At 45.5% G+C, this 22,326-nt stretch overlaps 1 long non-coding RNA gene across 1 annotated transcript; it reads right to left on the reverse strand.

Moving 5' to 3' along the window:
* Positions 1 to 9,471: 9,471 nt before the first annotated feature.
* On the reverse strand, positions 9,472 to 20,963 carry LOC140599586 (uncharacterized). Its single transcript, XR_012002394.1, has 2 exons — positions 20,828 to 20,963; positions 9,472 to 11,412 (listed from the first exon to the last, which is right to left on the reverse strand). It is a non-coding gene; the product is annotated as an uncharacterized lncRNA (long non-coding RNA).
* Between the last annotated feature and the right edge of the window lie 1,363 nt (positions 20,964 to 22,326).

Below are 22,326 nucleotides of genomic sequence, written 5' to 3' on the forward strand. Positions count from 1 at the left end.
TTTTGGAGGTAAGAAGTTTCACATTCAAAAAAAAAAAAAAAAAAGAATCACTGGATCACAGTCAGTCCCCGTATAAAATGTGGATGATGTTCAGTCCACATTTCTGGGATTACGTCTGTGCACCTCGTGTGGCAAATAAAACTATGCTAACAAGTGCAGGCTCCATGAAACACAAGGAGCGTCTTCAAGAAAACCCAATAAGGGAAGCCCTGCCCACATTTCTTTAGGGGAAAAATGAAAATTAGAGTTCTGGGTCTCTGGTGGCCGCCAGTTGCCACATGACCCCCAGGGTGACGGTGAAACACACACTCTCGTCTGGGCAGAAGCAAAATCAAGACTAAAAGAGAACCTGAGGGCTCAGGGTTGGGATCAGGAAAAATCTTGGAAAGCAAGTCAGTGAGCTGAACGGAGAGTAGAGAGGTTAGTCACCCACACAAAAGACCAAGAGAAACCTGCAGCAATCCATGGGTTGGGGCTCACTCTGACCCTGAAGGGCCTCCCGGAATCCTAGGAAAGAGCAAAGAAACCTGCTGTTTATCCTCTGTCACTCTCGGCTCCCGGTCCCAGGGGAGGACGCCTAGGAAAGCTGCATCTGAACCCCTCTGGCGCCACATGGTCCTCCAAGAGGCGGAACCATCCCCATTCGAGGAGAGTCCATGACCATTTTGTTGGCCATTAACACCAACAAAGTGCAAATAATCCGCTCACTGAACAGAGATCTTCCCCTACTGTGAGAAAGGAGTGAAGTTGCCTTTTCATGACTCATAAATTTTTTTTAAATATTGTATTTATTCATTTGAGAGAGAGAGTGTGTGTGTGTGTGTGTGACTGGGGTGAGGGCCAACGGGGGAGGAGAGAATCTCAAGCAGACCAGATGCTGAGCTCAGAGCCCGATCTCATGACCCCGAGATTATGACCTGAGCCAAGATTAAGAGTTGGTCCCTCAACCAACTGGGCCACCAGGTGCCCCGTAATTCATAAACTTTTAAGGATCCTAGAATAATAAGATTTTTGGAGAACAGTGCTTTACAAATATGAATATTTCACCTCCTTTTAATAAATAGAGCCAAGAGAAGTTCAAGCAAGTGCTCAATGTTACATCTCTGACTGCATCCGATTCCAAACTAAAATCGGGAGTCATAATTCTCCAGCACACTAGCGCAGCGATTCTCGAATGCCCTGTACATTTGAATCCCTTGGAGAGCTTTGGAAAAAATCTGAATACTTAAGCCACACCCCCATGTCAACTGAATCAGAATCTCTGCAGATTCGGATGTGGCCTAGGCACCCAGATCTTTCCAATCCCAAGGTAATTTTACTCCACAGTGAAGTTCGGAAACTATTGCAACCGGCGCTTTACAGATGCCTGAAAACCAGCAGAGGAGTCTCCTCGGGTTTAGCTGGCTCAGATCCCTCCCCTGGGAGCTGATAAATTGGGATTGATATTTCCATTTTACGAGTTAAGAAGAAAACAGAGCTGCTGTAATATCCCTGATAAATGGCCATCAGAGTCCGTGTCAACACTCCAGGAGAGGAGGGGTCCTCACCATCTTGGGGGCCTTGCCCTCCTGAGCCGTGCTGACGGTTTCACGGGCCGCACCTCCGCTTACCTGCTACCCTTCAACTCTAACCCCGCCTTTGGGAGCGCACAGCAGGAGCAATGCTCCCGTTGGACACCCAACTCCTTACGGGTAGCTGCTCTGCCCCCCTCCGGGCCTTCTTCAGCACGATCATAGGAGCACGTAAGACTGTGAGGATGACTTCTTCCGTGCACAAAGGGAAGATGGAGAAAACTACCCAAATGGGCATGACGGTGTGAATACAGAATAGCACGTTAGAAAGGTTGTGTGGCCTATGCGTTGCCCGTGAGGTCGGAGCCCAATTCTGTGGTCGCGTGTGCCTCAGCATGGACCCTCTGAGTGTGTGGCACCTACTGTGCCACGTGCTGAAGATACTGAGAACGAGACGGGTCTCTCTCCTCCAGGACAGGGAAGAAACTTTTCAGTTTATGTACTACTAACAGCTACTCTTGATGGGCAGTCTTATATGTGCCAGTGCCAAAGTCGGGAGGAGAACTCAGCCGTGCAAATAAACAAACAAGTACACACGTAAGCAAAGCTCAGCTATGCAGTAAATAGTACAAGGTTCTCACCCCACAAAGCAACTCATCGCACTATGTCTTTCGCACTCGCTCTGCTCAGGTTGCGCAGAGGGAAGGAGCAGCGCAGGCCCTTGGTTGGGAGAACGAACTTTTTTTTATACATATAAATTTATTTTTTATTGGTGTTCAATTTGCCAACACACAGAACAACACCCAGTGCTCATCCCGCCAAGTGCCCCCCTCAGTGCCCGCCACCCAGTCACCCCCACCCCCCGCCCCCCTCCCCTTCCACCACCCCCAGTTCGTTTCCCAGAGTTAGGAGTCTCTCATGTTCTGGGGAGAACGAACTTCTGTTGCTTCTTGGTATATGAGGTTCTCACAAGTGCACCCGAGAGAGCGCTTGGCGATCAGTACGAGAGGGAGACCAGTGTGCTGCGAGGCTTGTGCGCCTGACGTGGAGGGTGCGTCTCCAAGGGTGTCTTACTGAGTCCTCAAAGCGACAGGGTGAGATATTGAGACTCAGAGAGGTGACTCCTCCAGCCCCATACAGGTGGTAAGTAGAGAGGCTGAGATCGAAGGATCTGACTCTTTCCACACTTAATCTGCATGACGATACTATTTCACCTTGGGGGAAGGATTCACTGACAAGTCTCGTGAAGAAAAATACCTTAGACATTCTTATTAGTTCTTGGGAATAGGACGCTGAACTCCATAAATACGTGTACCCAAATGCAGTTGGTGACTCTACTTTCACCTTTTACCTCGGAAAGAGCATGCCCCACAGGACTTGAGGAAAGCCTTTAGGTAAACTCAGCAGCAGACAAATTACCCTCAACTACAAGCCTCATGTTGGCAAATAAAATACAAGGTGCCCAGTGAGATTAGAATTTCAGAGAAATGACAAAGACTGTGTTGGCATAGGGGTGTCCCAAATACTGCGTGGGACAGAGCCCACACCGAGCACACACCTCCTAACAAACTGCTCATAGTTTACCCGAAATTCACGTGCAGCCGGGCATCCTACGCCTTTATGGGCTAACTCCGGCCGCCCCGTGCAAACCAGGCAATTCAACCGCAAGGGCCACAGCAGTGAGAATGAAGTAAGTATATTATTTCCCATCACGATTAAGTCCAGAGATAGCGACTCATCCAGGGGACAACGACATCAGGGCTCCAGTTCCTTCTCCACCTTACTCCTCGGAGGTCCGCGGGGTCCAGGCCACCGTCCTTGGGCTTCCTCTTCCCATGATTGCAGGACGGCTGCGCACATCCAGGCATTGTTTGCAGTTACTACTTCTTGTAGAGGAGGAGGAAACTAGTCCCTTCCGTGGGCCTCCCTTAGGACCAAGGAAAGCTCTCCCCGAAGTTTTGTAGCAGGTCACCCCTGGTGACTCATTCGCGCGAACCCTGCCTCACACTCAGGTAAGGGTCACTTACCGGCAGGGAGCGGGAGTCTGCGTGGACTCTGAGGCCGAGCAGGCCTCGCGGAGCAGGAGATGCTCAGCAAAGGCCCCAGTTGCTGCGAGAACCCAGGGCAGGAGCCTGCCGGCAACAGCAAAGCACCTAAGACAACCCCATCCCATCCCGGCCATCTCACGACCGAAGCTGCGTCTCCCCCCGTTGGCCCGTGTGCACCCTCAGCTGAGCGAGGGGTGCCCGAATCAGCAGCCTCGAAAGACCCCCGCAACATGTCCCTCTGGAGCTTTCCCCAAGCCCAGCCCCGGCACAGAGGCACAGAGGCACAGAGGCACAGGGCCCGAGATCTGGACAACTCTTTTGGCGACCCTGGGACAAACGGTCCAGGCTTATCTGATAGATACCTACTGAGGGGTCACTACAGGCTCACAACCGGGATGGGGGAGACCAAAAGCTGTAGCATCACGGGGCTCTCCAAGAATTCATGACATCATTGGCACCCTTCCTCTTCAGTAAGCAAAGTCGACGGAGTTTCAGAACACGTTCCCTCTGTGCGAAGTCTTCATGGACGGTTCTTCCAAGCAAGCCGTCGAGCTTCTGTTCACAGAGGGCCGCCAAGGCCATCCTGTGACTGCGCCTTGGCCGCTCCTGCTGTGCCCACAACGTAAGGACGGGGAGGAGGACAGATGCCACAAACCTCATTGGTCTTCATCTGTGCTTCTGGGTTTCTCCAAATGTTCATTAATAAAACGCTCGTTTGTCTACATTGGATAAAAATCTCTGATTTTAGAAACATGTTCTATGAGCTCATCCAGACTCACTAACATCCTCATCCCACCGTGGCCCAAACAGCTAGCTAGTTATTTATTTATTTATTTATTTATTTATTTATTTATTTATGTTTTGATTTATTTTTTGATTTGATTTGATTTGAAGATTTTACTTATTTACCCATGAGAGACCCAGAGAGAGAGGCAGAGACCCAGGCAGGGGGAGGAGCAGGCTCCCTGCGGGGACCCTGATGCAGGACTCGATCCCGGGACCTGGGGTCAGGCCTGGGCCCGAGGGAGGCGCTCAATGCAGAGCCACCCAGGCGCCCCCAACCAGCGGTTTTATGTCACGAGAACAGTTGTGATTTCGCGGTGTTTCTGCAGAATTCTGACCGATGAACCCGAGGCCGTCCCTTCCCACGTCCCGGCCTGCGGGAGCTCGGAGCTGCGGCTGCGGGCAAGCTGGGGAGTGGGCGGGTGGGGGGAGGGCGCACCTCCGCCTCCAGGCCGCCTCCCCGGGTTTGCGCCGCCGGCGGCGCTGTTCCTCGGGAAGCCGCGGTAAGGGGCCTCTGCCCCGTGTGCTGCGGGAGGAGGCGCCGCGGGGCCGGGGCCTTGCTTGGGTCGTGCGCTCGCCCCCCCCCCCCGGGTCTCGGGAGTCGCGAGGGAGCGGGAGGGCGCCTCGGGGGCCGCTGCGTCCGCCCAGCGAGCCCGTCCGCCTTCCCCAAGGGCCGGTGGGGGTGCAGCCAGGCGGGCTTGGGCGGAGCTCCACGCCCATGGCTTCGGGGCCACGTGGCGCTGAGGCACGGGGGGGGGGGGGGGGGGGGGTGCTGAGGGTGGTGGAAGGGGTGGGAGTGGAGGGGGCGGGGGGTGGAAGGGGTAGGGGTGGAGGGAGCGGGTGGTGGAAGGGGTGGGGGTGGAGGGGGTGGGGGAGGTGGAAGGGGTAGGGGTGGAGGGGGCGGGTGGTGGAAGGGGTGGGGGTGGAGGGGGTGGGGGAGGTGGAAGGGGTGGGGGTGGAGGGAGCGGGTGGTGGAAGGGGTGGGGGTGGAGGGGGCGGGGGATGGTGGAAGGGGTAGGGGTGGAGGGAGCGGGTGGTGGAAGGGGTGGGGGTGGAGGGGGCGGGGGATGGTGGAAGGGGTGGGGGTGGAGGGGTGATGGAAGGGGTAGGGGTGGAGGGGGCGGGGGATGGTGGAGGGGGTAGGGGTGGAGGGAGCAGGGTGGTGGAAGGGGTGGGGGTGGAGGGGGCGGGGGGCAGGGCTGAGCGGGAAATGTCGCGGGAAGCCAGACGGCAGCCTCGGGGAGGTCGGGAGGCTGGGCCCGCGCAGGTGGCACAGGGGCTGGGGCCGCAGGGCTCGGGGCAAGGTTCGCAGGCCCGGGGAGCCGGCCCGCGTGCAGGTGATGCGCCCTCGCGTGCAGGTGAGCAGGCCGTACCTGCCGAGGCCCGTGCGGGCGGATGCACACAGGCGGGGCCGTGGGGAGCAGGCGGGTTCCAGAGCCCGCGCCACGTCCCCCTGAAGCTCCTGCGGCCTCGGGTTGTCAGGTCACGACCTTCAGCTCAGGAGAGACGGCGGGTGCGAGGTTCAGGAAGGCGGCTCGGCTCGGAGCAGGGGACCTGGCAGCTCCTTCGGAAGCGGGGACAGCCCCGGGGTCCTCCTGCCCGAGCGCAAGTGAGCAGGAGAGCTGGGGGGCGGGGGGGGGGCCTTGAGGTGCGGCTGGAGGTGAGGCCGGATGCGAGGGGCCCCCCCCAGGCCCGGGCTTCCCCGCTGCGCCCCCGCGCCCCGCCAGGCGCCCCCCTCTAGCCCTCCTCCTTGTGGCCTTCCCTGAAGCTTCTGTGCAGACTGAGCCTCCTCCTGTCACCGCGCATCCTCCCGCCTCCAACTCCTGGTGCCTTCTCATGGGGACCACGTAGCCGACCTGGAACCCCTGCCCCCGAGGTGTGGGCTGTCACCCGGCTGTCCCCTGGGCCACTCCGCGGTGGAGGCCGGTGCAGCCGCGGTGCAGGCCGCAGACCCCCAGCTTGCAGAGGAGAGCCGAGGTCCAGGCGGTTGGGGGCGCGGGCGGGGGTGGAAACAGCACACACTGGCCGCGGGAAGTGTTTCTCCCAAGAAGCAGCCTTTGGCCTGGATGACTTTGCAGAGGACGCGGTGGCCAGGGGCAGTGCTGACAACAGTACCAGGGCTGGCGGCAATTACTGGGATCTGCCAGCTGGCTGCGGTCAGGGAAGGCGTGGAAGAGGGCCCCAGGAGGACCCCGGTCACCCCAGGGTGGCTCTGACCCACCCCACGCTGGGTCCCTGCACAGCAAGGCCAGAGGCTTCACTCCAAGGGCAGGGGAACAGACCGCGCTAAAATCACCCCCCACCTGACCCCCATCCCCAAACAAATAAACAAGCAAATAGCAGCACCAAGGCCCAGAGGGGGAGCGGCCAGCACCTAGAGTGGCTACCATATATTCTCTGCGATGTCTGGCTTCCAACAACAACAACAAAAATGAGGCCTGAAGAGAAACAGGAAAGTATGACTCATATACCAGAAAAAAAGCAGACAACAGACACTGCTGGTGACAGTGACCCGATGGGGGACCCAACAGACGGGGATTTCTCGGTAGCCGTGACTGGTGTGCGCTCCCCAGGGGGGGGAAAGGAAGGTCCCATCACCCAGAGAATGTCACTGACAGCGATTATAATGTTACCGTGTGGTCTGGACCTGAGAGTACACTTTATAAGAACATTTTATATAAATAACCGTGTGCCTGTGTGTGCGCGCGTGTGCACAGGACACTACGTGCAGGTGTATGCGGTGGTTGGGCCTGCAGCACCTGGAAACTCACCTAACACACCTGCAGTTAAGGTCCTAAGACCACCGGCCTCTAATCAGAAAGTCTTACTAAATTAACCTTTTGGAAAAAAGACTCTGAGAAAATATTTGAAGGGAATCTTACTTTTAGGGGATCATAATATTTCCAAGTCTAATTCTGTGTCTGAGCCACTTCACACCCATGCAGTGTGTGAAATGACCACTGAACTGGGAAGCAGAAGACTGAGGTTCTAATCCAGATTTTTCCTGAGCCGGGATCCCTATTGTCGTCTAATGGCTCTCCACCTGGAGGGACAAGAAAGAATTTAACTTAGTTAATTTTAATATCATGGTTCCAACTTTGAACAATTCAATCACATTTAAAGCCCTGTCCTTCGCAGTTCTGACAAAAGTTATTACCCATAGTAATTTTTTCAGAGGCAAAGCATCCCTGACTTCACATCCTTTTCTCAAATCTAAACACTAAGTGCTGATACTGGGCGGGACTGGGGGTGTTCTTCAATTTTATTGATAACAATAGTTCAGTGATTTGATATTATTATAACTAATCACATCCTAATAATTAAGGTTCAAAGTCAGGTTTACAATATTAGTTTACATATTGTCTTTATTATTTTTTTAAAGATTCTATTTATTCATGAGAGACACAGAGACAGGCAGGGACCCAGGCAGAGGGAGAAGCAGGCTCCCTGAGGGGAGCCCGACGTGGGACTTGATCCCAGGACCCCGGGGTTACACCCTGAGTCAAAGGCAGACGCTCAACCACTGAGCCTCCCGGGCGTCCCTACATAATGTCTTTAATTTAAAAAAACAAAAACAATCTCCTATTTCTAAGAGACCTTTAGAAATGGTCCTTGTGTTATATAAACCAAATACTCAAATCTGCTCTAGGCGTACTTAGGCATGATAGATGTTAAATTTGGCTTCTTCCTTACTCTCCTTTTGTCTTTCAACTTGGAGATGGCTGTGGTTGAGCCATACGGTGCTGTCACGCATCCACATTCATACTTGGTCCTGTAATTTTTTGTTCGTCAGACATTCATAGTAGGCATAATTTGTACTTTATAAATCCGTACTAATTGGTAGCTACTAATTTCCTCTGTTAATTCAGCTTCAAGACCATAAATCACGATGCATTTAACCTACCATTCTTTCTTTTACAGGATAAAAATGACAATGTGATATGATTTTTATGACTTTACAGTCATCACAAAATAATCAGTACGTTAGTAATCAGTAATAGCTCCGTACGAGTACATTTGAGGTTCTCAATTGAATAGAATGGGGGAAAGGTGGTTTTCTAAAGACATGTTTTCGGCCGAAACTAACAGTAGTGCCAAATGTTTTAGAAATTTTTTGCAATGCAGATAATAAAACTGCAGTGAATTGGACTAGAAATATCAAACTCATTTCAAATAACTGGCTCATTCTTAAGTCTAACTCCCCACTTCGCACTAAGCATCCTCTGCATGAATACTGAAAAAGAAACACTTCACTCGCCCTGATGAATGCAACAATTATAACACAAAAGAAATCATTAATGCACCAGAACAGAAGAGTATGGTCTGCTAGCATCTAATTAGGCTCTCACTGTAATTATCCTCCATTTGAGGAATTTTCTTAATGTAAAAATGATAAAACAAATCGTAAGTATTCACTTAGTTTAATTAGTTAGCAGCACTAAGGCACATTTAGTTTCATCTGTATCCTTTTTACATACTTTGTTCTAATGATCTTAACTGTAGAAAAGCTGAATGTTTTACCACTTCAAACTTTTTACAATACCCACATCATGACATCTCTTTTATGTACCTTTGTCGCCCCACAGAACTCCCCCAGATGGATTCCCAACATTGCGCCAGGTTATTTGTGCTGAGGTGCTAGTGGAGGGGAAAGCATTGTGTGGCTAGAGTTCCCACAGAAAGGGAAGGAGGGAGGGAAGGGATGAGGAAAGGGGGGACGTACCGAACGGAGAGAGGAAGAAAGAGAAGGAGAGGCAAGAGAAGGAGGAGACCGGAATACAGAAGGAAGGGTGAATCAGAAAAGGAAGAGTTAACAAGATGACTGAGACAGACACAAGAACACAAAGATTGTGCTCATCACTCACTGGTGATCCAGGTGTGATTTTTTAAAAATTACCTCTTTAGCGGTGCCTGGGTGGCTCAGGTGATTGAGTGTCCAGCTCTTGATTTCAGCTCAGGTCATGATCTCAGGGTCCTGGGATCGAGCCCCATGTTACGCTCCTAGCTCAGCATTGAGTTTCCTTGAGATTCACCTCTTCTCCCTCTCCCCCCACCCCCGCTCATGCTCTATCTCTTTCTTTCTTCCTCTAAAATAAATAAGATCTCTTAAAAGAAGGATACAAATCATATTTATCTTTTAAAAATATTTTATTTTTAGATAATCTCTACACCCAATGTGGGGCTCAAACCCACAACCCTAAGATCAAGACTTGCATGCTCTACCAAATGAGTCAGCCAGGGCCCCTGTTTACCTGTCTACCAACCTATTCATCTATCTATAGATCTATCTATCTTTCTAATCTATCTATCCATCCATCTATCCATGTATCTATCCAACTATCTATCCATCTATCCATCCATCCATGCATCCATCCATCTATCCATTTATCTATCTATCATCTATTCATCTATCCATCTATCTATCCATATAGCCATGTATCTACCCATCTATCCAAGTATCCATCCATCCATCCATCCATCCATCCATCCATCTATCTACTTAGCAATGGATTTTTTTTAAAGTCATCCTTCTTTCTCTGGGAATAAACACAGGAAGAGAAGACTAAACTGTGCCTACGATTCTCAAAACAAAACAAAACAAAACAAAACAAAACAAAACTCCAAGTTCCCTTATAATGCTTTTTGCATTTTTTCCATAATTAAGAAAACTTTCAGCCACCCAACTGGACCAAGTCAGTCTTATTTCTTGGGATCACGAGTTCTTACTCCCTCCTGAAATATATGGCCCTTAATCAACAGAGGGCTCTCATGAGGGTAGGAACAACTTTCATGTCAGCGCTGGAACACAACCTAATGTGTATGCTCTATTTTGGGTAGGCAGGACAGCGGTCCATCTACACCCGCCGGCAGAAGTGAGCTGTAGCTAAATCAGTCTCTTCCCCTGTTTGCATCAGTGGAAGAAACTTGGTTGTGCAGACACTGGTGCCAACGTCGTGGCTTGATTTCCCCTGAGCTCCATTTCAGTGCCCTGCGGTGGCTCCTGGGGATGGAGGCAGATCATGGCATGACTGCGTTGTCATCACGCCTTCCTTCCCGCCGTCTTTTCCACTCTTCCTTGGGTGGCGAGGGACAAGGATGCGTATGTGGAGGAGCGAGCGGGTCCTTTTCCAGCAGTGTCACAGTTCTTTTAATCGGTTCATGATCCGAGTGGTTTGGGACCTTGGTGTTTTCCCTTCCAAACTGTTCAATGTGAGTTCTTGGTTCCTCTTCCCCGAGCAAGCTTCCTCTGGAGCTGCGCTGTGGGTGCCTCAAGCAACAGAAATCAGCGCTTCTCACTAATCATTACATTCACAGGTTCTAAAATGAAACACCTTTACTTTCTCCTCTTCAAATTGAGCTCCCCGGGACTAGGCCCACGCTTGAGAGAAATCCCTCTCTGCCCCCAGGCTCATCCTCCAAAGCCTGTCTCAGCTCTGGCATGTCCAGACACCACATCTCTTCCAGGTGGTAAATAAAACCTTCCGGGCACCATCTAGGTGTGAAGTGAGGTTCCAAAGAAAATGCTCTCTGGGTCTCCCCTATGTGCCAGACCCACAATGCCGTGGGCTCCGAGGATGTGCTTCTCAGTCTCCCTCACTACATTTAGCATCTCCTTTTAGTTATCATCCTTAATTGTTCCATCCTAGTCAAAGACATTTCCAAAATAATTGTGCGAGTTTCTACATCACATGAAAAAGTACAGAGGTGCCGGATGAAATAGCACCATCTCCTTTCTGCATTTTGTGAGAAGAAAATATTTTGCTGATGTAAAACCTCCTCATTTCAGTTTCATTATTTTGTTTGCTCGCTTTTCTCGGAGTTAAAAGGGTCTCAGGTGAGAAGTGATCGAACGTTGATGTGTCACATGAAACTTTCTCTTTTCCACTCAGCACTAATGAAAATATTTGCCCTCTACTTAACTAACAGGCCTTTTCTTTAAAACTTGCTGAACTTGTTTTTTAACTGAGTAACTTCAGCACAGACCATAACAGGGATGCTGTAGATTTTCATCTCTTTCATTCCTCAGGAAAAGAAAAAGAAAGGGAGGGGGAAGTCCCCAATTTCACGAGCTGAATAGGAAAAACAAAGAAAAGCTTCTTAGTATATGAAATAATAATTTCAAACTCTCGTTGGCTTATTAAATTATTGCTTTTCATTCCATACCAATGAAAAATCACTTATTGTCGCCAACGTAATATTTGTAAATTGCCAATATATTTTAATTTTATGTAATTATAATGTGGAAAACACAAATAGAAATGAGCATTCAGGACACCTGGATGGCTCAGCGGTGGAGCATCTGCCTTCGGTCCAGGTCGTGACCCCAGGGTTCTGGGATCAAGTCCTGCACTGGGCTCCTGCAGGGAGCCTCCTTCTCTCTCTGCCTGTGTCTCTGCCTCCTTCTCTGTGTCTCTCATGAATAAATAAATAAAATCTTTAAAAAAGGAAGAAATGAGCATTCATCATTAATAGACACATAGTGCTTTAGAATTTTAACGATAATATTTGCTTTTTGGGCAGACTCAAACTCAACACGTGGCATATGTAAGTGTTTTACGTGCTACTGACATCTCAGTTCCACCTAGAAATGTCCTGTAAATCCGCCCGTGCAATTAAAACAATCGGTAAGACACAAGGGTACATACAATCAGCATGAGAATATTTTAAACTGTTTTATCTTCTCAACAAAATTATTTCACTAAGGCTAAATAAATAGTCATCAAATTACTACCCAGCAGACTCAGCAGCTGCTTCTATCTCAGGCTTCCGTAGAGGTCTTGCGGGTCCCCTCCCCACTCCGCTGAATTGACCCGAGAGACACAGGGGGATTAGTCTCGAGAGCTGGTTCCCTGCAGGGCACTGCAGATGATGGAGTGGGGAGCAGCTGCAGGGCCGAGCCTCCCGTCCCTCTGCAGGCTCCCCGAGTTCCGTTGGGAAGGCCCGAGGGCGCCCCGCTGCAGAGCCCCCGGAGATGCCGTGGGCTCCCCGCTCCCTCGCCTCCCCACCACAGGCCTACAGTGGTCTATCCTCCATTCGAATTTCTCTCTGAGCCCTCCACTGACTTAATTCACTCTGATGGAAAGTTCTATTCATTCTACAGCCAAATCCACCTCAAATCCACCTCCTTCTCTGTCTCCATTGCCAACAAAGTAGGCCAAGAAAATGGCAAGCTGTCAATTGGACCACTTGGTCAGCTTTTGTCACAGCAAAACTCGCTCTTCTCAATTCGTTCTCCATAAAATATGGGAGTTATTGTCCTATTGTTACAAATAACAAAACTGGGCTTCCTGAGGGTAAATAAACTTGCCCAAGTTTATGTCAGAGTAAAAGGTCGCAGGAGAATTTTAAGCCAGGGAAACCAGCTCAAAGTTCAACAACTTATTCAATTTCATGTAACTATAAAATGGGTCTAGCTAGCTCAATTTTTTTATATATTATTTATTCATTCATGAGAGACCCAGAGAGAGGCAGAGACACAGGCAGAGGGAGAAGCAGGCTCCCTGCGGGGAGCCTGACATGGGACTCGATCCCAGGACCCCGGGGTCATGCCCTGAGCCAAGGACAGTCGCTCAACCACTGAGCCACCCAGGCATCCCCAGCTAGTTAAATTTTGAGCTTTTTTTACTAAACTATTCTGCCTCTCGATATTTAAAAGAATAGTGGCCAGAGGAATACTTTTTATGTCTCCTAAAATGGACCGGGGAACTCACTGCCTATGTGTGTGTATATACGTGTATTGTAGAAAATATCGAAATGTTAAGAGATATTAAGAAGGGAGCAAGAGAGAGGTAAAATTATGATTAATTTATTTTCTTCTTCATAATATTCTATTTCTACATTTTCATGAATTTTCTACTAGCAACATAGACTAGTTATAATCAGAAAATGAAGTTTTAAATAGATCTGGATGTAACTAAATATATATATTTTAAGCAAACTAAATTAAACTGAAACATTTGACCTTTTTATATTAAATTAATTAATTTTCATTACTTTCATAATTTTGTGACTTAATACATTTTTATTGACTTTATGGATTGTGTTACAGGGATCAGTCAAAAGGGTCTTTGCAACTGACGCCAGAAATCATGCTTTTTTTAGACTGCGCTCCCTTTCTCTACTTTCCTGACCAAATCTACCATCAAAAGTGTTTGTTAATTTGTCAGCCACTGTAAACAATACTTAAAAGGCATTTTCATGTACACTTGAAAGTAATCATGAGAAATAGCATAGCATTTACATATGAGTGAAAAATGTTCTTAGAGGCCTTTGGTGTTTTCATGATTGTGAAGAGCCCCTGGAGTTCCATCTGTAACTTTTGCTCGCTCCAGAACTGCGACTCCACACTTCCGGTTTCTATTGACCACTCGCTCACATTTTCAACACAGTCCACCTAAAACTGAACTGAACTGAACTCTTGGACAGCCCCAGGCTGAATCAAGTGGCCCTCGTTGACGCTGCCATAACACCCCAAGTTACCTCTTTCAGCACACAAATTGTGTGGCAAAATCACCTGTTGGTCTATATTCTCCACTAGATTGCAGCCTCCTTAAGAGCAATCTCTATCATTTCCTCAGTGTCTAAAAATCGTCTAGAGAATCGTCTAGATTCTGTAAACATATTTTTTCAAATTAAAAAATTAACTTCTCTAAAATAGTTTAATAGAAAATAGTTCTGCTCAATCAAAGTCTACATCATGACGAGAAGCATAATGAACTCTTCAAGGCAATTTAAAGTTAGTCAATCAACATATATTTCAATGCCTAAAAGATTCAGTTACCTCAAGGCCAGACTGGGAAGGGTTCAAGGAAACAGTTTATCAGCTGGAAAATTTTGGCTTTTGGCACACTAAAGAGAAGATGTCAACAAAGTGTATTTGGGACCATGGGAAAGTATTTGGTTTCAATGCTCTTTAGTTCACAGAATTGGTCCTTAGTCTTCCTCTGCATTTCGTTAGATCCCATCTCTGTTATTCCATTTGGTGTCTTTAGATGTACAAAGACTTCATTGAAGAATAATGAATTTCAGTAAGGCTGAAATGGAAGGAAGTGTTTCCCTGTCAGACAGCCCTCTACAAAACCTCACTCTTTGTTACCCAAATATCGTCAATATCTTTGCAAGCTTGCTCGCTGGCGCTCTAATTCTAGGTCCCTGTATTAGATTCTTTTAATGTTTGGCGTTGGCACCTGCCATAAAGGGCCGCTTTCAGAATTCCATCAACCGCAACAGTGCGTAGAAGACAATCATTTCTCACAGTTCCTACGAGAGTTTCAAAGTCTTGTATTTTGCATCAAATGATAATGTTTTTTTTTTAAAAAAAGAAAAAAGAGCCCAAACATTTACTGGCTATATGAACAAAACTAACACCAGGGCATTTGGCTGGTGAATGAAGGAGCCCTTAAGGAATTAAGTAGGGCAGCCTCAAATCCTGTATATGGTAATTGCTGGGCCTACGGATTCTTCTCACTCCAATGGATAGAGGATATGTGATCTCTGAGAGATTGTATGAGGCCAGAGTTTCAACCCCATGAAGTCTGAGGTTAGAGTTCTTGCAGGGTATCATTTACACTGTGCAGATCATTGCCTAACATTGTGCAAGGGTCTTTGGAGCCTCTGTTTGGCAGCCAGCCATGATTCACTGCTGCAGCATATTGTCAAAGCAGCTGGTGCTCTGTGTACACACACACACACACACACACACACACACACACACGACCCACTGCAGAAATTAACCCTTTCTCACCCTACAACACATGCATACCCTTGACTTCACACTGTCCGTAAGAATCACATCTTATGGGATGCCTGCATGGCTCAGTGGTCTGCCTTTGGTTCAGGGTGTGATCCCAGGGCCCTGGGATCGAGTCCTGCGTCAGGCTCCCTGCATGGAGCCTGCTTTCCCTCTGCCTGTGTCTCTGCCTCTCTCTCTCTAGGTCTCATGAATAAAAAAATAAAATCTTTAAAAAAAAAAAGAGAGAGAATCACATCTTACTCACTGAGGGCCAGTTGTGTGCCAACTCTTTTCACATAATTTCCCTAAACTTTACAACCCTATGAGGTAGGTAGTACAGTCCCCAATGTACAGATGAGAAACTTAAGAGGTTGAAACTCTGCCCAAGTTTTTCAGAAACTAGTTTTCAGAAACTAATTTTCAGAACTAGTATAAGGCTTAACTGATTTCAAACCAAGATCCTTCTGGTTCCTGAACTCTGTTTCCATTAAAAACTAGTGACCTATTCATACATCACAACAGGACCTAGAGAAGAGGCCAAAGCTCTTTTGAAGTGCAAACTCATGAAAAGCCATTAGGAAGGTAGGTAAATTCTATTATCAAAATTACAGGCCTACCTTCATTATGACCAGAGCTGACTTGCTTGAGAACCGTAAGAAATTCTGATTACTTAAGGCTTGTGCTTTAATCTCAATGGTATATTTTAAGTAGTCATTATTCTAAAGAAATAACTTATTTTTAATAAAGCACTAAAGAAGTTGTAGAAGTTCCAAAAAGGGAAGGGAATTGCCAATAATGCGGTCAGATTGCAGTGTGGTAAAGGTTGTTGCCGTCTCCCAAAGGGCCTTCAGAGGTTGGCATTCTCTAGTGAACTGACCATGGCCTAACTGACTGAGCCCCTGGCTTCAACTTTATAAGATCAGGAGCTCGATTTGTGTCTGATACTAAAAGTTATTTCTATTAAATGAGAGTTTTGGTTCCTCCAGACTGGTTTTTATGTGGGGAAAAAATCATTAATAGGTTGTTAGTTTTTGAAATATTCCATTTATTATAGTTATAAGGAAAAAGGGATCAGTTCTTCTTTACAATTGTCAGTTCGTTTTATAAACCTTATTATCCCATGTAGAAGGCTAGCAATTGCTCACACTTCAAAGGAGGCCTTTAATTACTATCTAAAATGAGTTATAAACCTTGTTAATTAAACTACTTTTAACATTTTAAACTGCATTAATACATTTCACATACTCCATTTCTTTCAATACATCCATAAATCATCTAACAAACTTTCTCGAGTATTTAAGCAATACTTCTAAAATTAACAATGAAACTTTAAAAATGGTTTCCCGTAAGCTTTCTTAAATGCTCAAATACTGTATAGATAATTAATTATATTCAGTCTTGATGCACAATTATAAATCCATTTTTAAACGGTGTACAGACTAAAGTCTCCTATACATTACAGATATATAATGTCACAAGTACGTACACATTAATTAATGTAAAAATATTAACCTCAGGTTTGAGATCTCTAAAACATTTCTACAATTAATTCTAAATCTTTCTACATAAATAACATTCTTTTCTGCAAAGGAAACATCATCTCACAAAATTTTAGGGGTTATATCCCTATGGAAGTTTTGGAGCTGCCTTCTCCCCTTCTCTGTGAACTGAGGCTGGGCCTGTGCGAAGACTGGATCCTGTCTGTGACAGGGATGGAACATACTGAACCCTGACGAATATAGCAGACTATGATAAGGGCTTTAAAAGTGAAAGAAGAAAACTTCATGTAGCTCATAACCATTAGAAGTGAGCCACAGCTTTATCTAAATTTCAAGGCAGGTTAGAGTCTATAACTCCCACCCAGGTGGCCATGCCTCTTAATTGGATTTTGCTTTCCTTAGTTCTTAAGGTAAGTAAATGTATTCACATCTACATCTCGGTGTAAAGACATTTGAATGTAAGGCATTTCTGCATTTTCTCGCATTAATCAAACCATCCAACTCTTCCTGGAATTAAAATCATACTGGATTGAATTCTGAAATGTCATGGAGCTTTGTCTATTTGGCTCACAACTTCCAACCAAGGTTATCCTGTAGACAGGGGCATCTCTTAAGGGCAGAAGCACATTAACCCAGCTCACAAAAGTTAAGTATCAAAACAAAATGCCAATGTATTCATTTACAAGGAGAAGTAGGACTGGTAAGGAAGCCAGGCACTTAAAATCTTCTGGTGCACACATTGTCTTCCTTTGATCAGGCCTCATAAAGAGGCGAGTTATTATCTGAAGGTCGCCTGGTGAGCATGAATCAGAACAAGAGAAATTAAATATATGATTTGGGTGGTTAATGACATCAGCATGAGACAATCTCATCTACGTCCCAGAGTTCAGAGGAGCCTAATAGATAGCATCCCTTCTTACCCCAGAAGTCTGGTACCAACTGTAAGGCAAACATGGAGTCAACAGATGGGGCTCAAAATGCAAGCTTTATTACTGGTGAGGCCTAGAGACACAGCTTCAGCTGTGCAACTAAGTGCGCTTGGTGAGGTTTCTTCACTGAATTAGACCAATGACCCTGTCACTAGTACAACGGTTCAATCCCAGTTTCCCCCATAGCCAGGCCCCTGACGACAAGGAAGCAGAGGGACCAGAATGCATCCATCCTGTGGGAAGGCTAGTTTCCAATCCAAAGAGGGGAGAAAAAGAGAGAAAGAGAGAGAGAGAGAGACAGAGAGAGAGAGAATGGCAGAGTCCCATCTCTCTTCCACATTTCACTCATCAGACAAGACATTTCTTCTGCTGGAAGCGGTAAACAGGGGAAAGATGAGCCAGGAGTGTTTCTCTTAGGGAATCCTTCCATAAAGATTGGGGAGTAAGTGCTCCTCCAGCCTTGGTGCCATCCGTCCCCCCAGGAAGGCGTGGTCTGAAATGCCACAGGTCCAGGAAAGGATTGTACGTGTGCCCGGGCCAGGACTCCATCAGCCCCTGATGGAATCAGGAGAAGTACTGCCGGCTCGCACACCTCTGACATCCTCATCTGCCCACGCTTCTCCTGCAGGTCATTCCCTTCTCTCATTTGCTGGTCATTGGGTTTTGTTTTTCTTTGTTTGTTTTGTTTTTCCTCTTAATATATTAAATTTGGTTGCTGTCAAGTTTCACGGGCCTAGAAACTAGTCTGCTTTTCTAAAAATTCTGTGTATATGTCTCTGCTGTGATCATTATAACTCAATCTTAATCCTCTCAATTCCAAATTCATGAAGGATGACCAGTCCCCAGGAAAATCATAATAGAATCCATGGAGCTAAAACTCCTCTGTGAGACAGAGAGATTCTTCTCTGTTTACATCCTCCTGGGAACTTGCATTTAATGGCAGTAATTGCTTTCTTTTCACAGCTATGTCTGATCTGCTGCTCAGTTTTTCAAAATTAAAAAATAATCGCTTAGAAATAAATACATAGGTGCCGAATCTATTTTGTTAAGCAAGGGGAGATTAGTATAAATGTAAAAAATGTGGTTACTACTGGGAGAAGAAGGCAGGAAACATCGTTGGGAAGGGGCCCAGAGGACTTCCTGAATACTATGGACATTGTATTCCTTAATCTAAGTGGTGGGTACACGGATGTTTATTATTGTCACATATATGTTAGGTATGTGTCTTAATATTTTTGTGTATAAGTGATACATTTCAAAGAAAAGATCTTCTATGCATGATAAAAATGGCAAGTGTAATGATTCTATTTATATAAAATTTTATGTATGTGTACATACGTATGAAAGTAGAGATGTGCAAAATGACAACGATTAAAATGTTAATGGAGGATTTCTTCAGATAATGAGATTTCAGATGGTTTTTGGTCTGTTTGTGTGTGTTTGTTTTTCCACCTTAATGTTCTTAGGCTATGAATATAATTAGAAAAATCAATAAAGCTACTTTCATTGAGAACCAAAAAGAAACAAACAGAACTGCTGTTCACAAAAACTTATTAAATGAAGTTGTATATGTAGCTTTGTGATTTGAATTCATTTTAATTGCATTTCTAGGCATTTATTTTTCTCTAATTAATGAAAAGGTGATATTTGCCTGGTATATTGTGTGCTGTGTGGACTCAAACCTCACTCTTGGTCCCAAAATCTGTATTATTTTTCCGTTGTTGCTGTAACAAATTACCACAAACTAAGTGACCTAAAATGGCCCAAATTTATTACAGTTCTGGAGCCCAGAAGTCCAACATGAGTCTCACTAGGTTGAAATCAAGATATTCGCAGGGCGGCTTTCCTTTCTGCAGTCTCTGGGGATGGTGTATTTCTTTGTCTTTCATTGGTTCTAGAGACCATCCGTAGTTGTTGGCTTATGGCCCCTTCTTCGATCCCTCTACACATTCGTCTGATTCTCTCCCCAGCCTGGTACGTTCTTATAAGGATTCATGTAATTAGGCTGTGCCACCTATATAATCCAGGATAATTTCCCCATTTCAGGGTTTTAAGATTAGTCATATTTTCAAAGTCTCTTTATTCATGTAATGTAATACATTCATAGATTCTAGGAATTAGAACCAAAACATCTTTGGGTGGCTATTATTCTATCTACCACATCTGTCTTATAGATACAGAAATATAATTTTGTGTTTATCTATATGCAATTTTTCCCTAATTGAAAAATAGGGAGAGAAATGTATTTTAATCTTCAAGAAACACATTGTCAAATATGGACATAACACTAATGTATTCAAAATAGATTCTAAACAAAAAATGGAGAACATTGTTTAAGATAATGGCTCAGTTGAAAAATAGGTGCGTTTTTAAATTGTCAAACTAAAATCCAGTCATGCAAATACTGAAAGCCCAAATCTTATAAATAATTTAGGGTTGCAAAAAATAAGGTTTCTTCAATAAACTTTTAAAAAAGACTATAAAATCAGACTGCCACAAGGCAGGAGTAGGAAATATCCTCCATATTATGTATATCCCTCAACCAGGGTCATCTTCCCAAACAGGTGTCAGAAATACCAGTGGAAGGGCACCTGACTGGTTCAGTCTGTAGAGCATGTGACTCTTGATCTAAGGATTGTGAGTTCAAGCCCCACATTGGGCATAGAGATCAGCTAAAAAAAATGCCGGTGGGAACCACTGGCTGCACTCGATTCAGGCCTCTTTTTGCACCCCGTCTATTAGCTGTGTTGAATATTCTTCCAATAAGGATTTATCCCTTTGGGTTCAAATTCTCTATTATAATGCTGACTCTCAGAATATAAGCTAAATATTGGCAAGAACCCTGGCCTGAATTTATTAAAAACTAGGATAAAACTTGACATTTGAGGAGGAAAGTGCACCAGAAGAAATCTACCTGAGGCTAGGAATGGGTCATTGAAATGGAAACTACACAGTCTAACTTTTCCTATTTTCTGTGTTTTAAATGCACCATCTTGTACCAATAATGACAAGTCATGTCAACCAGCCGGGGGAAGATAAAATATAAGGATATAGAGGCATTTTTATTAAATTTAAAAAATTTGATGCCCTGGCCGGAGAGGACAGTGACAAGGGATTCTTGATGAAATAATATGAAAGGTAGATGTAACTTTCAAGAAATGGAGACAGATACATGCAGCCCGTCATAAATCATTGATCATATTTATGCCCAATATTTTATAACATTTCCCCGCAGTGCCCATTGTTGATTCATATTAATCAAAAATAACCTAAAATTAATGCCGAACGCCCTAGGAAAATATTGCAAAGAAAGGACATTACTTACAAGATTACTTCTGCTTCTGCTCAAAAGAGTTGGAAAGCTTTATATCACTCGGTGGCATATTTCATTTTAAGCAGGCTTGTCTACTTTCATCTCGGTGCTATGTATAGCATGCTGAACTCTCTTCCTAAGATCAAAGGGAAACGCACTGTACTCTATTTACAAAGGCAAATTTAATGGGTAACCAAGGTACTTATTTTACTAACCTGACTAGTCCCTTTGAACTAATATCTTCACTGATCCATGGACCATGCTCAAATGTGGAGAAGGCTTCCTCAAATATGGAAAATATCCTTAGCCGAATGGTGCTCTTCCTTTGAACTGCCTGCCATGGGTTTCACTAGGCTGTAAGCAGACCAGAGAGGTTTCTCCAGGACACCTGAGTGCTAAGATCCTTTAGACAACAAAACACAAAACAACTAAACAATGCACTAACACTGCAACGTTGACAATATTTTATCTCGTTATCAACGGGTAAAAAGAGCTCACTTCAAAGTATACGAGGATGATATTAGGAGTTTTTATAATACTGAAGGCCGTTACGTGCAGGCAGGCAGCTCTGGAACAGCTTACAATGCTCGCTTCTGCACTGATGTAAGGGGGAAATGTGTTCTGTGCGTCACATGAATGTAAACATGAAAGTGAATGTGTGTGAAGCAAAGTCACACAATGGAAAGAGGTTAGATTTCGGGGTCTCACATTCCAACACCGTCGTTCTATCTAAAAATAGAGTGGTTTTGCCAAAGTTGCTAAGATCACTGAATCTCAAATTCTCATTTTCAAAACGAGAAATGTTTCTTTTTTGATAGACATCAATGTGCCTCACCAGCATTTCTGGCTCCTGTGCTTTGGGCCCATGAGGGAATTTCATTCTCGTGCCCGTTGAGGTTATGTCTGCTGTTGTAACTGGCCTTGGCCACACAAGTATGAGGGGAAACAATACGTTACTTCTGGGAAAAAGTATGAATTGGCATTATGAAATGTTACAGAAGTAGCTTTCTTTTCTGGGACAACCTTGGAAACACTACTGAGGCGATATGGAGTCCCAAGCCTGAGTCACCACATGGAGACGAGCTGTCGTGGAGAATTACTCGGATCTAAAATCTCACTGTTTGAAGGCACTGGAAGTTGGTACCACGGGGGAATTTACCCTACTCTGACTGAACATCCCTGTGGGATTAATAAAAGGATTAAGTAAAATTTAAAAAAAAAATGAGACACCTAGCTGAGTGCTTAGCAGTTGATTAGTGCTTAACTAGTGCTTAGTTGATTCACAAGTGCTGGTTCTTTTCTTTATCTTTTTTCCCTAATCTTGTCCACATTTTTAACCAAGCAAACCTGCTGTCATAAGCTTACAATAATAGAGTGAATAAAATTCTCCCCTTACCCTTTCCATCTTTTCCTATTATCTCTTCACCTCTCCTGCCTCTTTCCCTGTCTCACAGCAACCAGCTATTACAGGCAGAAGTAAGAAACAACTTTATAACCATTTCCACACTCCT

Source organism: Vulpes vulpes, chromosome 7 (assembly GCF_048418805.1).
Source record: "Vulpes vulpes isolate BD-2025 chromosome 7, VulVul3, whole genome shotgun sequence".
Classification (NCBI taxonomy): Eukaryota; Metazoa; Chordata; class Mammalia; order Carnivora; family Canidae; genus Vulpes; species Vulpes vulpes.